Here is an 18452-nt window from a genome sequence, read left to right on the forward strand (position 1 = left end):
CCCCCCACCCACACTCTCACCCCCACTCACCCCCACTCTCACCCCCACTCACCCCCACTCTCACCCCCACTCACCTCCACTCTCACCCCCCACCCACACTCTCAGCCCCACTCACCCCCACTCTCAGCCCCACTCACCCCCACTCTCACCCCCACTCACCCCCACTCTCACCGCCCACCCACACTCTCAGCCCCACTCACCCCCACTCTCACCCCCACTCTCACCCCCACTCACCCCCACTCTCACCCCCACTCACCTCCACTCTCACCCCCCACCCACACTCTCAGCCCCACTCACCCCCACTCTCACCCCCACTCACCCCCACTCTCACCGCCCACCCACACTCTCAGCCCCACTCACCCCCACTCTCACCCCCACTCTCACCCCCACTCACCCCCACTCTCACCCCCACTCACCTCCACTCTCACCCCCACCCACACTCTCAGCCCCACTCACCCCCACTCTCACCCCCACTCACCCCCACTCTCAGCCCCACTCACCTCCACTCTCACCCCCCACCCCCCACTCTCACCCCCACCCACCCATCAGGTTAATCAGCTACCCCCGCCTCTCCTGTGAGACAAGGTTCCTGAAGGCCAACAGCCGCGCGCCAGCGCCAGCCCCAGTGGGCTTGAGGGCCGTGCCTGGCACCCGGGGCTCCAGGTGCACCACCTGTGACACTACAGAGAAGACGGCCGTCGACAGACCCCTCCTCGGAAGGAGGACGGCTCTCCTCAGGCAGCTCCACTCCGGGCCGGATGAAAAGCTGGCCGCCCTGCCTGCCTCTTGGCGCCCGGGAGGCGGGGCGCGGGAGCCACTTCCGGGGTAACGGGGGGCGGGCGGCGTCGCTGCGGGGCCGCGGACGCTGCGGAGGGCGCGTTGAGCGCCACGTGCTTAGTGTCCTTAGCAATGGCGAGGACGGTCACTTCTACGTTATATAAATTTTACCACAATTTAAAAACAAGAAGAAGAAAAAGTCACCGTGGGGAAAAAAAAATGTTAATGTCGTGTCCAGGAGGACGTCCAAGGCCACACTTGGATTTTTGCTTCCTCAGCCAGGAAACATGTAACTTTGCGCTTGATTTATTTTGTTCCTGTCTTATCAGCACTTCCCAAGAAGTGCGAACAGAGCACTGGAGCTCTCACACCGCAGGGCCAAGGGGCAGGGGCTGGCGGGCCCAGCACCAGGGCTTCCTGTGGGCCGGGTCTCACGCCCGCCCTAGCTCACTCCCGAGTGGCGGCTGCACACGCGCTTGCCAGTCTGCACACGGGGGATGGTGGTGGGAGACCCCCAGGCCGGGATGCAGGCTGGAGGCTGGACGTGCGTGTGCCCGGCAGCCCAGGCCCTGAGCGGGTGCGGCCACCCCAAGTGTCCCCCGAGGCCCTCACACGTGTTGTTCCCGCGTGTCAGGCGGGAGAGAGGGCAGCTCCCACGGGGCTCCCATGCAGCCCGGAGGCCCTGGGACGTCCTGAGGTCCACGAGCAGAAAGCCTGGATGCTGTCGCGGCTGGTGGGGGTGCGGGGGAGTCGGGGAGACTGAGCACCAGAGCCTTGGGAATGTTTTTACAACAAGTCAACTTGCTTCAGGAATCCAGGGAGCGGGGGTGTGCACCATTTTTGCTGTAAACACCTGCCTGCCCAGCACCTGCCCTGTGTGGCTCTGGGAATGTTGGATTCTGAAGCCCCAGTGCCTTCGGCCCAAGGAGAGAGAGGTTCTGGGGGAGGCCTGTCCGAACGAGACAAACAGCTAATGTAGGTGGCGTTTCCTAAACTTCACAAACCTGTAAGAAAACCAAGTAATGAGTAAGTGTTTAGTTTTCTTTCTGCAGGGCCTTTGCAACAACCTGGGATTGGAGATAAAGGTTTCACAAAATGTTGTGCAGGGCTAGAGAAAACAGGAACAACAAACTCCGAGTCTCTGCATAAATATATATTCTAGCAAAATCCAAATTTAATCTACTAACTAGCACAGGGCCAATCAAAATGTCCCCTGGAGCTCTCCCCACCCGCCTAGAAAGCGGTATCTCTGGGCTGCGCCCTTGGCCCTATACAATGAGAGCTTTGAACTGTTTATGCTATAATACAACAGACCCACAATCACTCAACAACACTCCCTCTGCCCTTTGAAGCCGCCTGCAGCTCAAGTATTACACAGGCAGGAAGCAGAAATCAGTGCTTTGATTTGTTTAAAATAAATTAAACACAACTGGCAACCATATTTCCTCTTATTCAGAGGAAGTTACAAAAGGTACAGACGATCAAAAATACCAGGTGACTTTGAAAAGCGGGAGCCAGTCTGTTTGTCAGCAGAAAATCCCCCAGTGCCTCCCTGACCACACATCCCAAGACGCTGTGTATGCAGATTTTAAAGAGGTCGCCCTGTTCAAAATAACTTGGAAATAACTCCGTGCTTCTTTCGGGTGGAAGAGGAAGTCATCCAGAAGGATAGGCCTCAAGGTTCAGAGTCTTTTTCCTTGTAAATTCAAGCCTATGATTCCAACCCACACTTGGTCTGGTGCCTTCTTTTCCCCATCAGTGAAATGGGGTCACCAGGCCCCCCTGAGAGCGTATGAGGGGAAGACATGCAGCACTTTGGAAATGTTCACAGTAGTGCTGGGCACCGGGAGACCACCCCAAACCACTGGGTCTTCAAAAGAGCCACTCGTGAGGGAGACCTCAGGCTGCCGATGTGACCCGGTTCCTTCCGTGCCGACCGGAGGGTAGTGGTCTTTCCCTCTGAGCCGCCGGGACCCAGATGGACTCCCGACCCCTTAAACCTGGACCCACTCCTGCGATTGGGCGGCTGCTCCCCATCAAGTAGACGTCTGTGTCTGCCTCCGACCCTTCTCCAGACACAGCCCACCATCTGTGCCTCCTCCATCCCACCCGCCCACCCAGCAGGACACAGCCCCCCCTGCCTCTGTTTCCCCAGTCCTCAGTAGCAACCCAAACTGTGTCTGGGGGTCCACTCTCCCTCCCCGAGTTTCCAGCCCCCTGTCCTCTGACTGCCCCTCATCCTGCAAGGACTTCCAACCCCACGCAGTCCACTGGCTCTCCACTGAGGCAGCCTCACAGGGTCACAGTCGATGGTGCGCACACGTGGGGCCCAGTCTCTGGGCTCTGCTCCATCCCACCCGACCTCGTGTCCAGCGCCCCATGGTACCACCTTGTCTCGGTGGCTGCAGCTTTGAAGTCTGTCGTGGAACCAGATGGTGTGTGTCTTTAGGCCTCACCCTCCTCTGATGTCCTGTGGATTCTTCACCTTTGTTTCTCCATGGGAATTTTAGAATCAGCTTGTGAAGGAAATGGTAACTCCCTCCAGGCTTCTTGCCTGGGAAATCCCACGGACAGAGGAGCCTGGAGGGCTACAGTCCATGGGGTCGCAGAGATTCGGACACGACTTGGCGACTAAAACAACAGAGAATTTCTACAAAAAGGCCTGCTGGGACTTTCTGATTGGCTGATCCGTCCCTCAGCGATTGGGACTGAGTTTAAACTCTGCGTCCATTGGGGGAGAACTGACATTTCACTGATACTACTGCAGTCCACAGACACGATACCCATCTCTGTTTACTTAGGAACTCTCTTCTTTCTTTCATTGGTGTTTGGAGTTTCAGCAAAACAAAGACCTACCTCTTTTTCAGGATTTGTTCCTAAGCATTTTATGTTTTTGCTGTTGTTCTATTGTAAGTGCAAATGTTTTAAATTTCAGTTTCCAGCAGTTCTTTGCTAGCACATAGCTTTCTCCATCTGTTGAATTGATCGTAACATTTCCTCCTTGAGGAAAGCCGTTTGACTGACTGTCGGATGTGGGGCCACCCTCTGCTCCTGGGACAAACCCTACTGCTCACGATGTGCTGTCTGTATTCCTGGCCGAACAGACGTGAGAGATTTTGTGGAGGGTTTTCTCGTCAGGTCTCCTCAGGCCCATCCATGGTTTTCCTTTCCTCTGAGTCCAATTAGGCAGGCATTCGCATGACCTTCAGGCTAGCGTAATCTTCTGAGTCTTGTTTCCAGGCTTCGCTGGGGAGAGTCGAACACGCCCTCACTCTACGGGGGTTCATCTGCAGTGACCTAAGGGGACCCCTGGGGGGCTCTTCAGCGCGCCTGGGGGTCAGTGAGTGTCGTCCACTGTGGCTGAGCTCTTGGGGGCGCCCCCTGGCAGCTCCTGCGGCCATTCTTGGTCCAGCTCCCCTGGGTCTCACTCAGAGGTATGCACAGCTCAGCAACCCCCAAATGCTCAGGGGCCCTTTTCCTCAGGGACCACAGCTCTGTGCTGTGTGCTGTTCTGTGTCTGAAAACACTTGATTCTTGTATTTCACCAGGTTGCGGCTGCTTGGGTAGCAGAGGGTGTGCCACACGGCTCCCTCACCCACTGCCACTCACTCGGCCCTGACATGGTCCACCTCAGGCCATCCAGTCAAGACCTACACTCGCCCAGCCTCAGGGGATACCACCCTGGAGAGCCGCGTGTCCAGCCCTGGCAGGCTTGTGGTTCTGGAAGGCGGCTGCCAGCGTTCTTGCTGGGCCCTCCCAGAAGCCGGGTGTGAGGGACAAAGGCAGATGGCAGCACCTGGGCTAGAGCCCTGAGCCTGACGCGCCCGGGAAAGCTCCGAGGAGAGTGACGAAGAGGAGTTCAGTAATAAAGCAGCGGAATCACTCCAGCGATTTGAGTTGATTGAGTCCAGTGCTAGCTTTAATGAAACTCAACCTTACACCTGTACTTTTTACAAACTGCACATAACCAGGAATCGTGTGTGTGCCAAGTCCCTTCAGTTTGTGTTCCACTCTTTGTGACCCCACTCCATGCACTGTAGCCCACCAGGCTCCTCCGTCCATGGGATTCTCCAGGCAAGGATACTGGAGTGGGTTGCCATTTCTTCCTTCAGGGGACCTTCCCGACCCAGGGACTGAACCGGTGTCTCATGGCTCCTCTATTGGCAGGTGGCTTCTTTATCACTAGCGCCACCTGGGAAGCCCTTTAGCCAAGAAGAGTTGAATAAGATGAAATTCATGATGGTGAAAAATTAGGCAAAATTGTCAATTGTAGAAGAATGTCTGGATAAATTATATATATTAACCTGACAGATTATCATATAATTATTAAGAATAATGTCACATGGAAAAAAGTGTATGAGCTGAGCAGACTAAATTGTCCAAATGTAGTGATTCCAATGATGTAAAATGTGCATCAGCGTGAGTGCAAAAACGAGAGGAAAATCTGGGGAATGAAGGCAGCTCTTACGGAAGGATGGAGGGAATATGAGTGAGGGTCTCTTTCTGTTGTTGTTTTTTAGATGTTGCTGTAATAAACCTTTAATAATTAAAAAGGATGTTTTAGAGAAACTACCTTAATGCCCGGTCATCAGCACCATTCAAACTTAACAAACAATAATAATAGGAAAGAACAAGGAAGTGACCCGCCAGCTCCCACGAGGGCGGGCGAGGGCAGAGTTTTTCCTGGCAGACTTCCTGTGTGCCAGGCGGGAACTCGGGGGAACTGCAAAGGACTGCACACTGGGGTTGAAGAGCTGCAACAGCGCGCAGCAGGCCCCCAGCTCTGCACACGCATTTTCACCTAGTAAATGCCTGATTTATTTATTCTTCCTCCCATTTTACTGACATATTAACACGCAGCACTATGTCAGTTCAAAGTGTACAGTGTAATGCGTTCATTTCTATACACCATCACGTGATGGCCACAGAAGGTTTAGTGAAGGGGAAATGTCAATTTAAAGAAAGCAGAAATCTACAGAGCTCTGGACGTGGAGGTCTAACATTTGAGGGTTTTCTCCATCCCAGGAACAGGCCAGGGTCTCCACGCTGAACCAGCCTGCAGGGAGAGCACGGACGAGGTGATGGCGCCAGGGAAGGCAGAGCTCTCCCTGGGGCCGGGCGCCACTCAAGGATCTTGACAGAACGTGGGCATCCTGTGACCTCGGCCCCTGAACTGCGGAAGGCCATCCTGAGGAGTCCAGCCGCGGGGCTCCCGCGCTCAGGTCGCAGCCGGGCCCCTGTGGCGTCTTCACGGGCTTGGCGTGCCATTCAGGTGGTTACAGGAGGCTCTTTGCGCGCACTTGGCACGAAGCCACGTGCCCCGATGCGCTCCTAAAGCGCGTGTGCAGAGAAGGGCGGGTGGGGACGCCTCCCCAGTCTTGGCTTCGCTGTTGCAGGATGTGTGTGTTGGAGGCCTCCCAGCCTCCCTCTGTGAGCCTCCCCTTCCTGCCCAAGACGAACGGCTGCACTGCAGCTCCTCTGCACGACGTGGCCCCTTTCGCAACGCCCTCACCTCCCACCTGGGCTCCGCACGTAGCTCTGCACACATCTCCAGAGCCTCCTGATGAAGGTGAAGAGCAGAGTGAAAAACCTGGCTTGAAACTCAACATTCAAAAAACTAAGGCCGTGGCATCCAGTCCCATCACTTCCTGGCAAATAGATGGGGAATAAAAGGAAACAGTGACAGATTTTATTTTCCTGGGCTCCAAAATCACTGTGGACAGTGACTGCAGCCATGAAATTAAAAGACGTTTGCTCCTTGGAAGAAAAGCTATGACCAAACTAGACAGCATATTAAAAAGCAGAGGCATTACTTTGCCCACAAAGGTCCATCTAGTCAAAGCTATGGTTTTTCCAATAGTCATGTATGGATGTGAGAGTTGGACTACTAAAGCTGAGCGCAGAAGAATCGATGCTTTTGAACTGTGGGGTTGGAGAAGACTCTTGAGAGTCCCTTGGACTGCAAGGAGATCCAACCAGTTCATCCTAAAGGAAATCAGTCCTGGATATTCATTGGAAGGACTGATGCTAAAGCTGAAACTCCGATACTTTGACCACCTGATGGGAAGAACCGACTCAGTGGAAAAAACCCTGATGCTGGGAGGATGGAAGATGGGAGGAGAAGGGGACAACAGAGGATGAGATGGTTGGATAGCATCACCGACTCAATAGACATGGGTTTGAGCAAACTCCCGGAGATTGTGAAGGACAGGGAAGCCTGGCGTGCTACAGTCCGTGGGGTCGCAAAGAATCAGACAGGACTGAGTGGCTGAACGATAACAATATTTTTCAACCTTTTTATTTTGGAATTTTCATATGTACACAAAAGCAGAGGAGGGAGTACATGAACGCCCAGGTGGCGGTCACCCAGCTGCAGTAGCTCCTCCGCAGCCATCTGTCTACCCGCTCCCACGCACTTGTGCACGGATGCGCCTTCACACACACGCGCGTACGTGCTGAGGAGCTGTGTATAGATACTCACAGGGCGCCCGGAGCACACAACGAGCGAGCGTCCCAGCCACCATGAGCGCCAGGCCTGCCTGCTCTGAGTCCCGGAGGCCGCGGCTGGACCCCCGGCAGGGCTGCCTCGCCGCTCAGGTGGTAAAGTTATTTGGCTGTGAGCCACATCGCTCTGAGCACAGCACACCGTCACACCCTTCCCGACCCGGACGAACACAAAGAGACGCACCCCATCGAGTCGCCTACTTGGCTGACCTGCGCACCTGCTCACCCTCCGGGGAGCTTCCTTCATGGGTATTTTTTCTCCCCTACACAAAGGGCGCCCACAGAGTAAAGGGGGAATGACGAAAACAGGAAAGCCCGGTCCTGCAGGGCCTGAGCAGCCGTGGCTGAACACAGGGCCCAGACTTGAAACTGGGACCCCAGAGGATACAAGCGAAGCCACAGGCCCAGCGTCCACAGGTCACAGTGGGGAGACCCAGTGGGGAGGCTAAGCCGCAGTGGCCAGGAGGGGCTGATGGCCCGTGCGGGTTTTGTAATGGACAGGGACAAATATGTTTATCCTCAGCGGTCACAGATCATTTCCCAGCTGTGAGCTCTGGCAGCCATCGCGGGGCAGTAGCAGTGTCTCGGGGCACACACCCCACCAACTCAGCCAAACACCCCTGCCCCCGAGATACACTGAAGGAAAACAAGTTATAGCAACAAGCTCTTTTAATAGTCAATATTTAAAGACATAGAAAATGTGTTTTTGTTTTTTTTAAAGCCCAAGAACCCACTCAGAGATTTATTAGGACCAACGCCTTATCCGGATTGGGCTTTCCTGATGGCTCAGGCAGGAAAGAATCTGCCTGCAATGCGGGAGACCTGTCAATCCCTGGCTCAGGAAGACTTGCTGCAGAAAAGAATGGCTACCTACTCCAGTATTCTTTCCTGCAGCATCCGATGAACACAGGAGCCTGGCGGGCTGTAGTCCACAGGGTTGCAAAGAGTCGCAAACGAGTGAGGGACTACTAATAACACATTCACGCTTTCACACATCCGGATCACACAGCTTCTCCCAATAGACTCCCTCAGCCAGCCACACTGAGTGGGAACACAGGGAGCTGAGCATGTCTCCAGGACCAAGCCCCGGACTGTTGAGTGACAGGAGAGGGCACCAGGAGGCGCATGGGCCGCAGCCTTCCCAGATTAAGCCAGCGTCTGAGAATCTCAGGGTCAGCTCCTCCGGGCACAGGACAGAGGCAGGCGGGTGACTATCAGGTTCCGACACCACAGAAGAGCTTAGAGGCCCAGTCTCTTATTTCAAAGCCGGCCTTGCCAAGGCCATCCAGACACACAGCAGCACTCAGCTCCCTTGCCACCAGCACTATCTCCAGACAGCCTCTGTCCTGCCCTGCAGCTGGAGGAACCGCACTCTGCTCATCCGCCTCTGCTGGGAGCTTCATGGGAATGACAGCCAAACCTGCACCTCTGCTTGGGCCCCTGTGTTTCCCATGCATTTCGCACTGAAGTGGTCCAGCGCTCGGGACATGACGTTATGAGGTGGGGGCAGCCGCGGCCATCTGCGTGCGAAGAGGCAAGCTTCCCTAAGGTTTCAGTGACCTGCCAGGCTGCTTGGCTAAACTGTCATCAGGCATCTCCACTGGGATGTCCCGGCGCCCCACGCACCTCGCCTCCTTCTCCTCCCAGCCCCCGCTGCGCCCACACCAGCTGTCTTCCTGCACTCACCATGGCGACCCTGCTCCTGGCCACCACTGTCCACGCTCAGCCCCCGCTCAGTCCCTGGCACCTCCTGCCACAGCTTCTCCCTACAAGCTTCTCCCTTTGCAGCTGTTTACCCCCACACAAGATGCCCCAAGCCAAGTGTGAACAAGTCCTCCTCCACACAAGGCCCTGTGATGGCTCCCCCACGCCTGGGGAATCAAACTCAGGTTCAACCTCCCACTTCAGACTCCACCATGACCTTCTACTAGTCCATCTCGCTTTAGGCTCCGGCACCTGCTTCTAGAGCTCTGAGCACCTCATGGATGACCTGGCCTTCCTGCTCATGCGCCTTCTATGCCTCAGATACCCACAGTGCCTGGGAATTCTAGCTTCGCTGAAGCTTGGGCCTGCATCCTCCCAGGAAGCCCTCCTTGCCTCCATCACAGGCTCAGGCAGAAACACCTGGAATGCTCCATGCCACATGCATAAAGATACACTCATCTCCATCCAACTACAAACGCCTGGAGGGTAGAGACTAGAACTCTCAGTGGCCGAGTGCCTGGCACGAGGTCTGTACTCGGTACAGCTCACATGTCTTCGTGACTCAGTGCCCTGATTGTCCAGGCCCAGATGTCATCCTAGGCTCAGCTTTGGGGGGGGGGGGGCGGGCGGCGCTGAAACCTGACCATTATCATCCCCACAATCTCTCTGAAATCCTGTTTGCATCTGCCTCCACACCCCCCGCCCAGGCTCGAGCCCTCATCACTCCCGGGACTATGAGGCTGGCTTCCTTCCTCCAACATCCCCTTGTACAATTACACTTCCTGTCTGGTTCCTGAGGTAGGCTACTGAAGCACACGTCTGACGTGAGTTCCATGCCCGAGGACCCTCGGCAGCTTTTCCCACCCACAGGAGCTTCCGAGGCCCTGCACGCCCTCTCGCCACCTCCCCGTGTAGGCCTGCCCACTGCTCCCCACACGACCGGCCAGTACTGGTGTGGTGGCCAGCTCGGTTCCCTGCTGGGAGCGTTCCGGGCCCACCTCCCAAGGCTCATTTCGGAGGACTGCCCCCGGGAGGAGTCAGTGCGGACGCCCCCTTCTCCACGCAGGACTCAGGCCTGCCCCATCCAGTCCTCTACTGAGTCACCAACGCTGCTGGTGGCTCCGCCCACGCAGGTGGCCGTCCTACAGGTGACCAGGCTGGGCCCCGGCCGGTCGGTTAGACCCTCACTCGCCACAGCGGGCTGAGGCCTGGCGCTGAGGGCGACGGTGGGCACCCTCGGAGTCCTAAGGGCTGGCGCCCGCGACCCCACTGCTCCCCGGAACAACGCGGCTTCCTCCGTGGTGCAAACGCGCACCTTGGACAGGTCCCCGCGTATTGGACGCTCCTTCGTTGCCCTACGTAGGCCCCACGCAGCCACAAGTGGGCCTCACGCAGCCCCACGCACGCGTCACGCAGCCCCACGCACGCCTCACGCAGCCTCACGCACGCCCCGCGCAGCCCCGCGCACAGCGCACGCACGCGCAGTCCTGGCTCGGGCCCGCGCCCAAGCCCTGCGGCGGAGCGTCAAGGCCGCTGAGGCGCGTCGCTCAGCGCTGGCCTCCCGGGGCCCGCTCACCTGTGCCTCCCCGGGTGGGCAGCCCGGCGCGCCCGGCGGCACCGGGAGTTCAGGCCGCAGCTGCGGCTCCCGGAGGCCCGGGCTCGGGACCTCCTCAGCTGAGAAGGGTCGCGGCGGCTCCTCGCGGGCGTGCGGCGAGCTCGGTGCCGGGCTGTCATCAGGGAACGGGCGGGGGTGGGGGGTGTTCCGGGAGCGTTTTGGTGTCATTATTACTGGTTTTATTAGTGCGCCTAGCAGGACGTGTAATAGGCTTTTTCCTGTTGCCCTGCGATTTACGAGCGGGACACGGAGGCGGCCGGAGGCGGTCGGCGGCCCGCGTGGAGAAGGCCCGGAGCCTGGCCCAGGGCAGCCTGCCCGTTGGGGAGGTGCCGGTGGGTGGCGGGAGGAGCCCGTTCTCCACGTCTCGCTGTGGTGGTGGAATTCACGGAGCTCCAGGCCAGAGAGGGTGAGGGATACTTCTGTAAATAGTCCCTCAGGAAACCTGGAGAAAATCAACTTTGAAAAGACCACATCAAGAAAATGAAGGATAGAGCTAGGCTTCCCTGGGGGGTCCCGGGGCTAAGGGTCTGCCCAGCAATGCAGGGGACACCAGTTCCGTCCCTGGTCCAGGAAGACCCCACGTGCCACGGAGCAACTGATCCCTGAGCGCAGCTCCTGAAGCTGGGGCTGCGACAAGAGAAGCCCCCCTCCGCGGTAGAGAAAGCCTGGAAGCGGCAGTAAAGACACAGCGCGGCCAAAAATACATACAATTTTAAAATAAAAAAAGGGCAGGTCGCAGACTGGGAGAAAATCAACACTCACACCTGATAAAGGACTTCTATCCGAAATTCACAAAGTGTGTTGGTCACTCAGTGGAATCCAACTCTTTGCAACCCCATGGAGTGTAGCCCGCCAGGCTCCTCTGTCCACGGGGATTCTCCAGGCAAGAATACCCGAGTGGGTTGCCATGCCCTCCAGGGGATCTTCCTGACAAAAGGATCAAACCCAGGTCTTGTGCATTGCAGGTGGATTCTTTACCGTCTGAGCCACCAGGGAAGCCCAAATACGCAAAGAACCCCCCTAACCCTGCCACGACACTGCAGAACAGATGCTTCCTCAGGGAGGATGTGCTTACGGGAGACAAGCGCAGCGAGGGTGGGCCACCGCTGTCTCATCAGAGAGACATAGGAGCTCCGCGGGCACTGTTGGGCCACACGGCCTCTCAAATGGCCGAAATTAGGACTCACCACGGAAAGTAATATGAGGCAGAACGACTGGGATTCTCATGTCTTGGTGGTACTGGACCTCTTCTTGTTACCAGACATAATGGATCAGTCGCTTTGAAGGGCTTAGCCAGTGAACACACCAGGTTGCTGCTGCTGCTGCTAAGTCGCTTCAGTCGTGTCGGACTCTGTGCGACCCCATAGACGGCAGCCCACCAGGCTCCCCCGTCCCTGGGATTCTCCAGGCAACAACACTGGAGTGGGTTGCCATTTCCTTCTCCAATGCAGGAAAGTGAAAAGTGAAAGTGAAGTCGCTCAGTCGTGTCCAACTCTTAGCGACCCCATGGACTGCAGCCCACCAGGCTCCTCCATCCATGGGATTTTCCAGGCAAGAGTACTGGAGTGGGGTGCCATTGCCTTCTCCAGAACACACCAGGTACTTTCTGTTAAAGCATTTCTTACTTGTGACAGGTAGGGAGACAGGAAGATAACTCTCCAGGGGAATTGTTAAACCTGTGTGTGTGTGTGTGTGTGTGTGCGCGCGTGCTCAGTCATTCAAGTGATGTCCAACTCTGCGACCCCATGGACTGTAGCCCACTAGGCTCCTCCGTCCGTGGAATTTCCCAGGCAAGAATACTGGAGTGGGGTGTCATTTCCTTCTCCAGGGGATCTTCCCAACTCAGATTAAACCCAGTTCTCCTGCATTGGCAGGTGGATATTTTTACCACCGAGTCACCTAGGAAGCCCTGTTTTAAGCCTGGGGGACATGCATATTCTTAAGAGGATAGGCCTGATCATTATAGTAAGGCAGAGGTTCCTCCCATTTGCCAAAAACTGCAAGCAAGTAGGTACTTAATTGGTTGTTCAGGATGCGGTATCTAACTGACTGGAATGCACCGTAACTTTTTGGGGACATCTGGTGTTTGGAACTTTCTGCAACTTAATCATCAGCTTCAGCAAAACAAAGAACACTTTGACTTAACCCCATCTTGTTCATACAGAGCCATCACTCTGCCGTTTCCACCCGTGTTAGTTTTATTACCCTCTTTTTCAGTCTTTGGGTTTAATTTCCCAAAGGCCAGCTCTAGTAGGGAGAACTCTAACAGCAGACACCACAGATTCCTCTCCGGCAGTCACTCAGTCAAACCCTGCTCTCCGCACAGCTGTGTAAGCCTCTGCAGGTGGAACAAGGGGTGTGATCATCCGACTGTAGAGGGGAAAGCCCATCCTGGGTTTCTTGGGTGGATGCAGTGGAATCACTGAATCCTTAGAAGCACAGCAGAAGGCAGCTGTCAGAGGCTTGGTGGAAGAAGGAGGCGCACAGGGTCAGAGAGCCAAAGTGTCAGAGGGACTTGGCTGCCCTTTCAGGCCTGGAGGGGACAGTGAGGCAGGGAATACAGGCAGCCTCTGGAAACTGAGCTGTCCACAGCCAGCAAGAAAAGAGGGACCGCACTTCTGCAGCTATGTTGGATTTCCCTGGTGGGTCAGTAGTTAGGACTCTGAGCTTCCATTGCAGGGGGCCATGGGTTTGATCCCTGGTCAGGGAACTAAGATCCCAGATATCAAGCTGGTCTGTGCTTAGTCGCTCAGGAATGTCTGACTCTTTGTGACCCCATTGACTTTAGCCTGCCAGGCTCCTCTGTCCATGGGGATTCTCCAGGCAAGAATATTGGAGTGGGTTGCCATGCCCTCCTCCAAGAGATCTTCTCAAACCAGGAATCGAACTGGGGGTCTCCCACATTGCAGGCAGATTCTTTACCATCTCAGCTACCAGGGAAGCCCAAGAATACTGGAGTGGGTAGCCTATCCCTTCTCCAGGGGATCTTCCCAACCCAGGAAGCAAGTGGGGTCTCCTGCATTGCGGGCGTGGCCAAAAAAGAAAAAAATTTTTAAATCTCACTTGGGGCATGTCAAGTGCCAGGTGAGTGTGCTTGCTGCTGCTGTCATTACCTCACAGGCTGGTCAAGTTGTGTGGGTCTTGGTGCCATGCTGACGATACCTGGAACACACTCATCAGCCACTTGACACGTAAGTTAAGAAGCAGAAGATGGGAGATACTGACCCACCGGCCACAGACCGTGGTGGAAGAGCCAGAGCTGGCTGGCCCCACTCCTGAGGCCGGGGTGAAAGCTTTGTGGGCTGGAGCTGGCCTCGGCAGGGGGTCATATCCGGTGCTGCCTGTGGGGTTCCCCGGGCGAGGCAGGCTTGGCCTGCGTGGCGGCACCATTAGAGGAAAACAGGGATGCCCCCGCCCTCTTGCACTGGAGCTTTGCCAGCCACCAGGCCCCGCTCCTGTGCTGTGTCCTCTAAGCAGCCTCTCTACCGCAGCGGCCCCCTGACTTCCCACGGCATCCCAAGGACCCCCCAAATGCTGACTCCCCAGGTGGTCGACCAGCTCAGCAGAGCACAGCGTCACCCTGGCTGGGGTGTCGGAGGCTCAGGTCCCAGGCTGCCCACGTCGAGCCCTCCCTCCACACTCCTGCTCCGTGGGGAAGGGGAGATTTTTGGACTCCTGTGTTTAGAAGCCTGTCCTTTGCTGGCACAGGATGTTTGGAAAGGAGTAATACCTCCCCGTCTACCTTGTGGACAGGACAGCGGCTGTCTGGCTTTGGACTCGATAACCTTCACCCTGAAAACAGCCCTACAGAGCCGGGGCCCCGGTGGGAGCCAAGCCCTCGGCTATCCGGGGACACGGCTGTCATCACCCGTCCCTGTCCCAGAAGCAGCCGTCTCCACGTGGCTCCCCAGCACCTCCTGTCTGGCGGCCCCCCGCCCGGACCTCTGAAATGGCTGGCTGCTGAGTCCACGGTGCAGGCCGAGCCAACTGCCCACAGCCAGCTTCCGAGCAAGGTTCGCTTTTTATTTTATGCTTATGTTTTTAAGCCCCGAAGGCTACTGGTTCCAGGAAGGACTGGGTCACTCTGTGACCTCGGGAAGGTCCCTTGCAGCCCAGAGAGGTCAGGGCTGTATGACTCCCAGCAGGGGTTCTGGACTCCCTCATACCGCAGCGCCCTCCTCCTCGTGCGGGCACTCAGGTGCCAGTGCCCACTTCTTTGGAGGGCAGTGGCGAGGGCGTGGTCCGTGCTGAAGGAGGGGAGCCCCGCTCTGTAGCGGGGTGCCAGGCTGCAGGCTGCAGGTGCAGCCACTGGCCGACGCCCCGAGGAGGCAAGGGAGGCTGTGGGCCAGTTGCCCCTCCTCCCTTCTCCATTGCTTCTGTCTGTATTTGCTGTTGTTTTAATAATAAAGGTAACAGCTGTGTTTAAGAAAAGAAAGTTGAGGTTGTGAAGAATGAAGTCCAAGTTGGCCTGCCCTGCTCCAGTCCTCCCTGGAGGCCGCTTCCCCCACTGTTTCCAGTTCTTACCTCCATAACTCGAAAACACACACCTGTGTCTTTTTCTTTCCTGCCATGCCCTGCAGCAGGTGGGGCCTTAGTTCCCTGACCGGGGATGGAACCGCCACCCCGCAGGGGAAGTGCAGAGCCCTGGCTCTACCCAGGTTCTCTTGGCTCCGTTCCACAGGCACCCTCACAGCCTCCCAGCTTACTCACTGCTTTTTAGTCTCTGGGTCCAGTGCTTCTAAACAGGGCCCTCAGAGCAGCTGCCAGGCCCCGGCCACGAGTGTTGGGATTTGCAGTGGGATCTAGGGACACGCGTTTATATAATCGCTACTCTGGCTAATTCTCACATGCGTTGAGGTCCGTGAATCCCGCCCCAGTGCCTCCCTGCCTAACCCCTGGGAAGACGATGCTCTGGGCTCAGCAGAGTCTGGCCGCCCGGCTGCAGGACCAGACTTCACTGTCCCTCAGCCAGGCGTGACCACATGCCTGTTGGAGTGGCAGCCTCTCTCCTCCCCAGCTTCATTCCCAGGGGCCCTCCAGAGCCCACCTCTGCCCTCACCCAGGGTCTGTCCTCCCCCCGGACGCTTGATGGCCCCTTCACCCTGGTGAGCGGCTCTTTCCTCTAAGCGTGTGAGAGGCGGCGCCTCTCCGCAGCCTCCAGCCGGCCAGGTACCTGTGTTCAGCTCTCCTGCATCCCACCCACGGTCTGTGGGGAACGAGAGCCGAAGACGCCGTCTGAGGCAGCGTCCTGGCTGTTGTGGACACTGCTGGGCCACCATTTGCTGCAGGGAGGCCCTGCTGGGACAGCCCCAGCTCATGCATATTCAGTGAAAGCGTGAGAGGAAGGGGGTGTCTGTAGGGGGCAGCCTGGGCAGCCGAGGATGAATTCACATCCTCCACACCTGCCACCCGGGAAGGGCTGTGGCTGCGAGCACCGCCCTGCGTCCTCGGTGTGGTCAACCTGGGCCTGGACGTCCAGCTCTGACTCACCCCGTCTTTGGACCAGTGCTGGTCTGGATGCCAGTTCCCAAGGGCCTGAGCATGCCAGCAAGAGGCTGCGATAGCATCTGAGGACTGGCTCCTGGGAGCCGCGGGGGCGCGGGCCTGCGTCCACAGCCCCTTCCTGCCCTTTGCTCTCGGCCTGGCAAGCTGGGCGTGGTCACTGCCTGAGGAGGCAGGAGTTGGGGGCATCCTCTAGGGCAGACCCTGCACACGCACCGGCCCTGAGTGTGTGAGACAGCCGCAGAGGAACAGTAGGGTGGGAGCCTGCAGCAGGTGACGGGTACACGTCCTGAAGTGCCGGAGCTGTGGGGACAAGGGCAAGCATAGGAACTGTGGAGGTTATTGCCTTCCCAAGGTGACCACCGAGACCTCCCTGGTGGCCCAGCCGCTGAGACTACACGCTCCCAGTGCAGGGGCCCGCGTTTGATCCCTGGTCAGGAAATGAGGTTCCACACGCCGCAACTGAGAGTCTACAGGCCGCAACGAAAACAGAAGTCCCTTTAAAAAAAAAATCTCGTTCAAATGGAATAATCCTCTTGTCCTAGCTTTAAATTTATTCTTTCCTATCCGCATGCCCAATCTTTTTGCTCCTGAGCAAAACTCTGCAATTAGTCCTGGGCATCTTGGTCAGAATCAGAAGCCCTCCTTGACATGAGGAGATACAGGAGAGAATTGTAAGGAATCATAAGTTACTTGTATTTTCTGGATATACACGGAGTTTTTGACGGCTAAACACAAACAGTGCATAGGGAAAACCTTAATAGATTTGAACACTCACAAATTCAAACTTCTGTAACATTTTGGAAAAAAATCATTAATAGGTTAAGTAAAAAACAGCAAAACAGTATATGCCACATGTATCATAACAAGTAATGTTTCTAACATGCAAAGCGAGGAAACACCAAGACTACTGGGCACACAGACACTTCACCAAAGAGGAAACAGAGCTGAGCAGTGTAAACTGGAAAAAAAAGGTAACTTCCTTACTGTGCAAAGACACGCAAGTTAAAGTAAGCTGCCATTCCGTATGCATGGTCAGGTTTAAAAGCCGTGACTGCCTAGAGCTAGTGACACTCGGGGCAGTTTCGTCCGCAGACAGGGGTGTAGGGGACATGCCCTCTGGGATGTGAGCCAGAAATGCCACTTGGAGGAGATTTTCCTGAGGAAATTATCCGAAATACCAAGGCTCGCGAATAATGACATTCCCCGCGGCATTATTTACAATAGAAGAATTGTTATTTGTGAAACGGTGTCTTGAGGGATGGTCGTCACCAACATACTGTGAATCCAGCGTCCACCCTGAGACAGGAAGTGCCGTTCATGCAGCCCCACGGCAGCCCCTGATGAGCCCATCACACCCCCACTGCACAGAGCCGGGACGCTGGTCACAGCCCCGCTCCGGGCAAGGGCGGCAGAGGGCTCCCTCTGGCTCCCTCCCGGCTCCTGGGGCAGCGGGGACGAAGCCGGATGAAAAAGGACCCAGAGTCACTACTGATCTTAAGTGGAAAGAGTATAAAGTAGCTGCAGAATGCAGCACGCGGAGGATGGGGTGGCTGGGGTGAGCAGCGAGGCCAGGAGGCGGTGCAGGCCACTGCTGCCAGCGCGTGGCGCCCCCGGAGAAACCCTGTCCAGGGCCGACCGCGGGCTCAGGGGCTGCACACTCCCACAGGGCCCCTTGCCGCCGGGGGGCTCCCCTCCCTGCTGGAGGCGAAGCCGCAGCGCCCTCTTGTTTTGCCAGCCAGACGGCCGGTGGTGCCCACTCTGATGGGAGCGACGTGGATGGGCCACGAGGGTTGCAGGAGCCGGGAGGCCGTCTTAGGGACCCGGAGGGCTCAGGAAGGGCCGCAGAGGGTCTGGCCCAGTGGCTGCCTCCCTCCAGCCTTGCGGCCTCCACCGTGGGGGGCTTCCTTCTCATCAGCGGCGGGACAGGGCAGGGAGAGCCCTGATCCTTCGTCTGAACTGTGGACTCGCCAGCTGTTTGTTACAGCACCCTGGGATGGGCACAGCAGCCCCCTCGCCCCCCCCCAACATGGGGCACCGTGGGCCCGGGGCAGGCCTGGCATTGCTGGGGAGCTGCCTCGGGCACCAGACGTGCCAGGAAAGGGCCCAGCAGTGCACAGTGCCCTGAGGAAAACATCCTTAACTGTTTCAAAGCCAGAAGACGTGTTATTTCTCACTTCCCCCTGCTCCCAGAACAAAATCCCTTAACTCGGGGCTTCCCACAGCCCAGTCCTCTGATATCTGGAGCCTAAATTTAGATTGTCCCTGGAAGGTCACCGGTTGCTGCGGTGCAGGGTCAGCTGGCAGCTGCTCGAGATAAACTGACTTCTGCCGACTCAGGCCTCCCCCA

Source organism: Bos indicus x Bos taurus, chromosome 17 (assembly GCF_003369695.1).
Source record: "Bos indicus x Bos taurus breed Angus x Brahman F1 hybrid chromosome 17, Bos_hybrid_MaternalHap_v2.0, whole genome shotgun sequence".
Taxonomy (NCBI): Eukaryota; Metazoa; Chordata; class Mammalia; order Artiodactyla; family Bovidae; genus Bos; species Bos indicus x Bos taurus.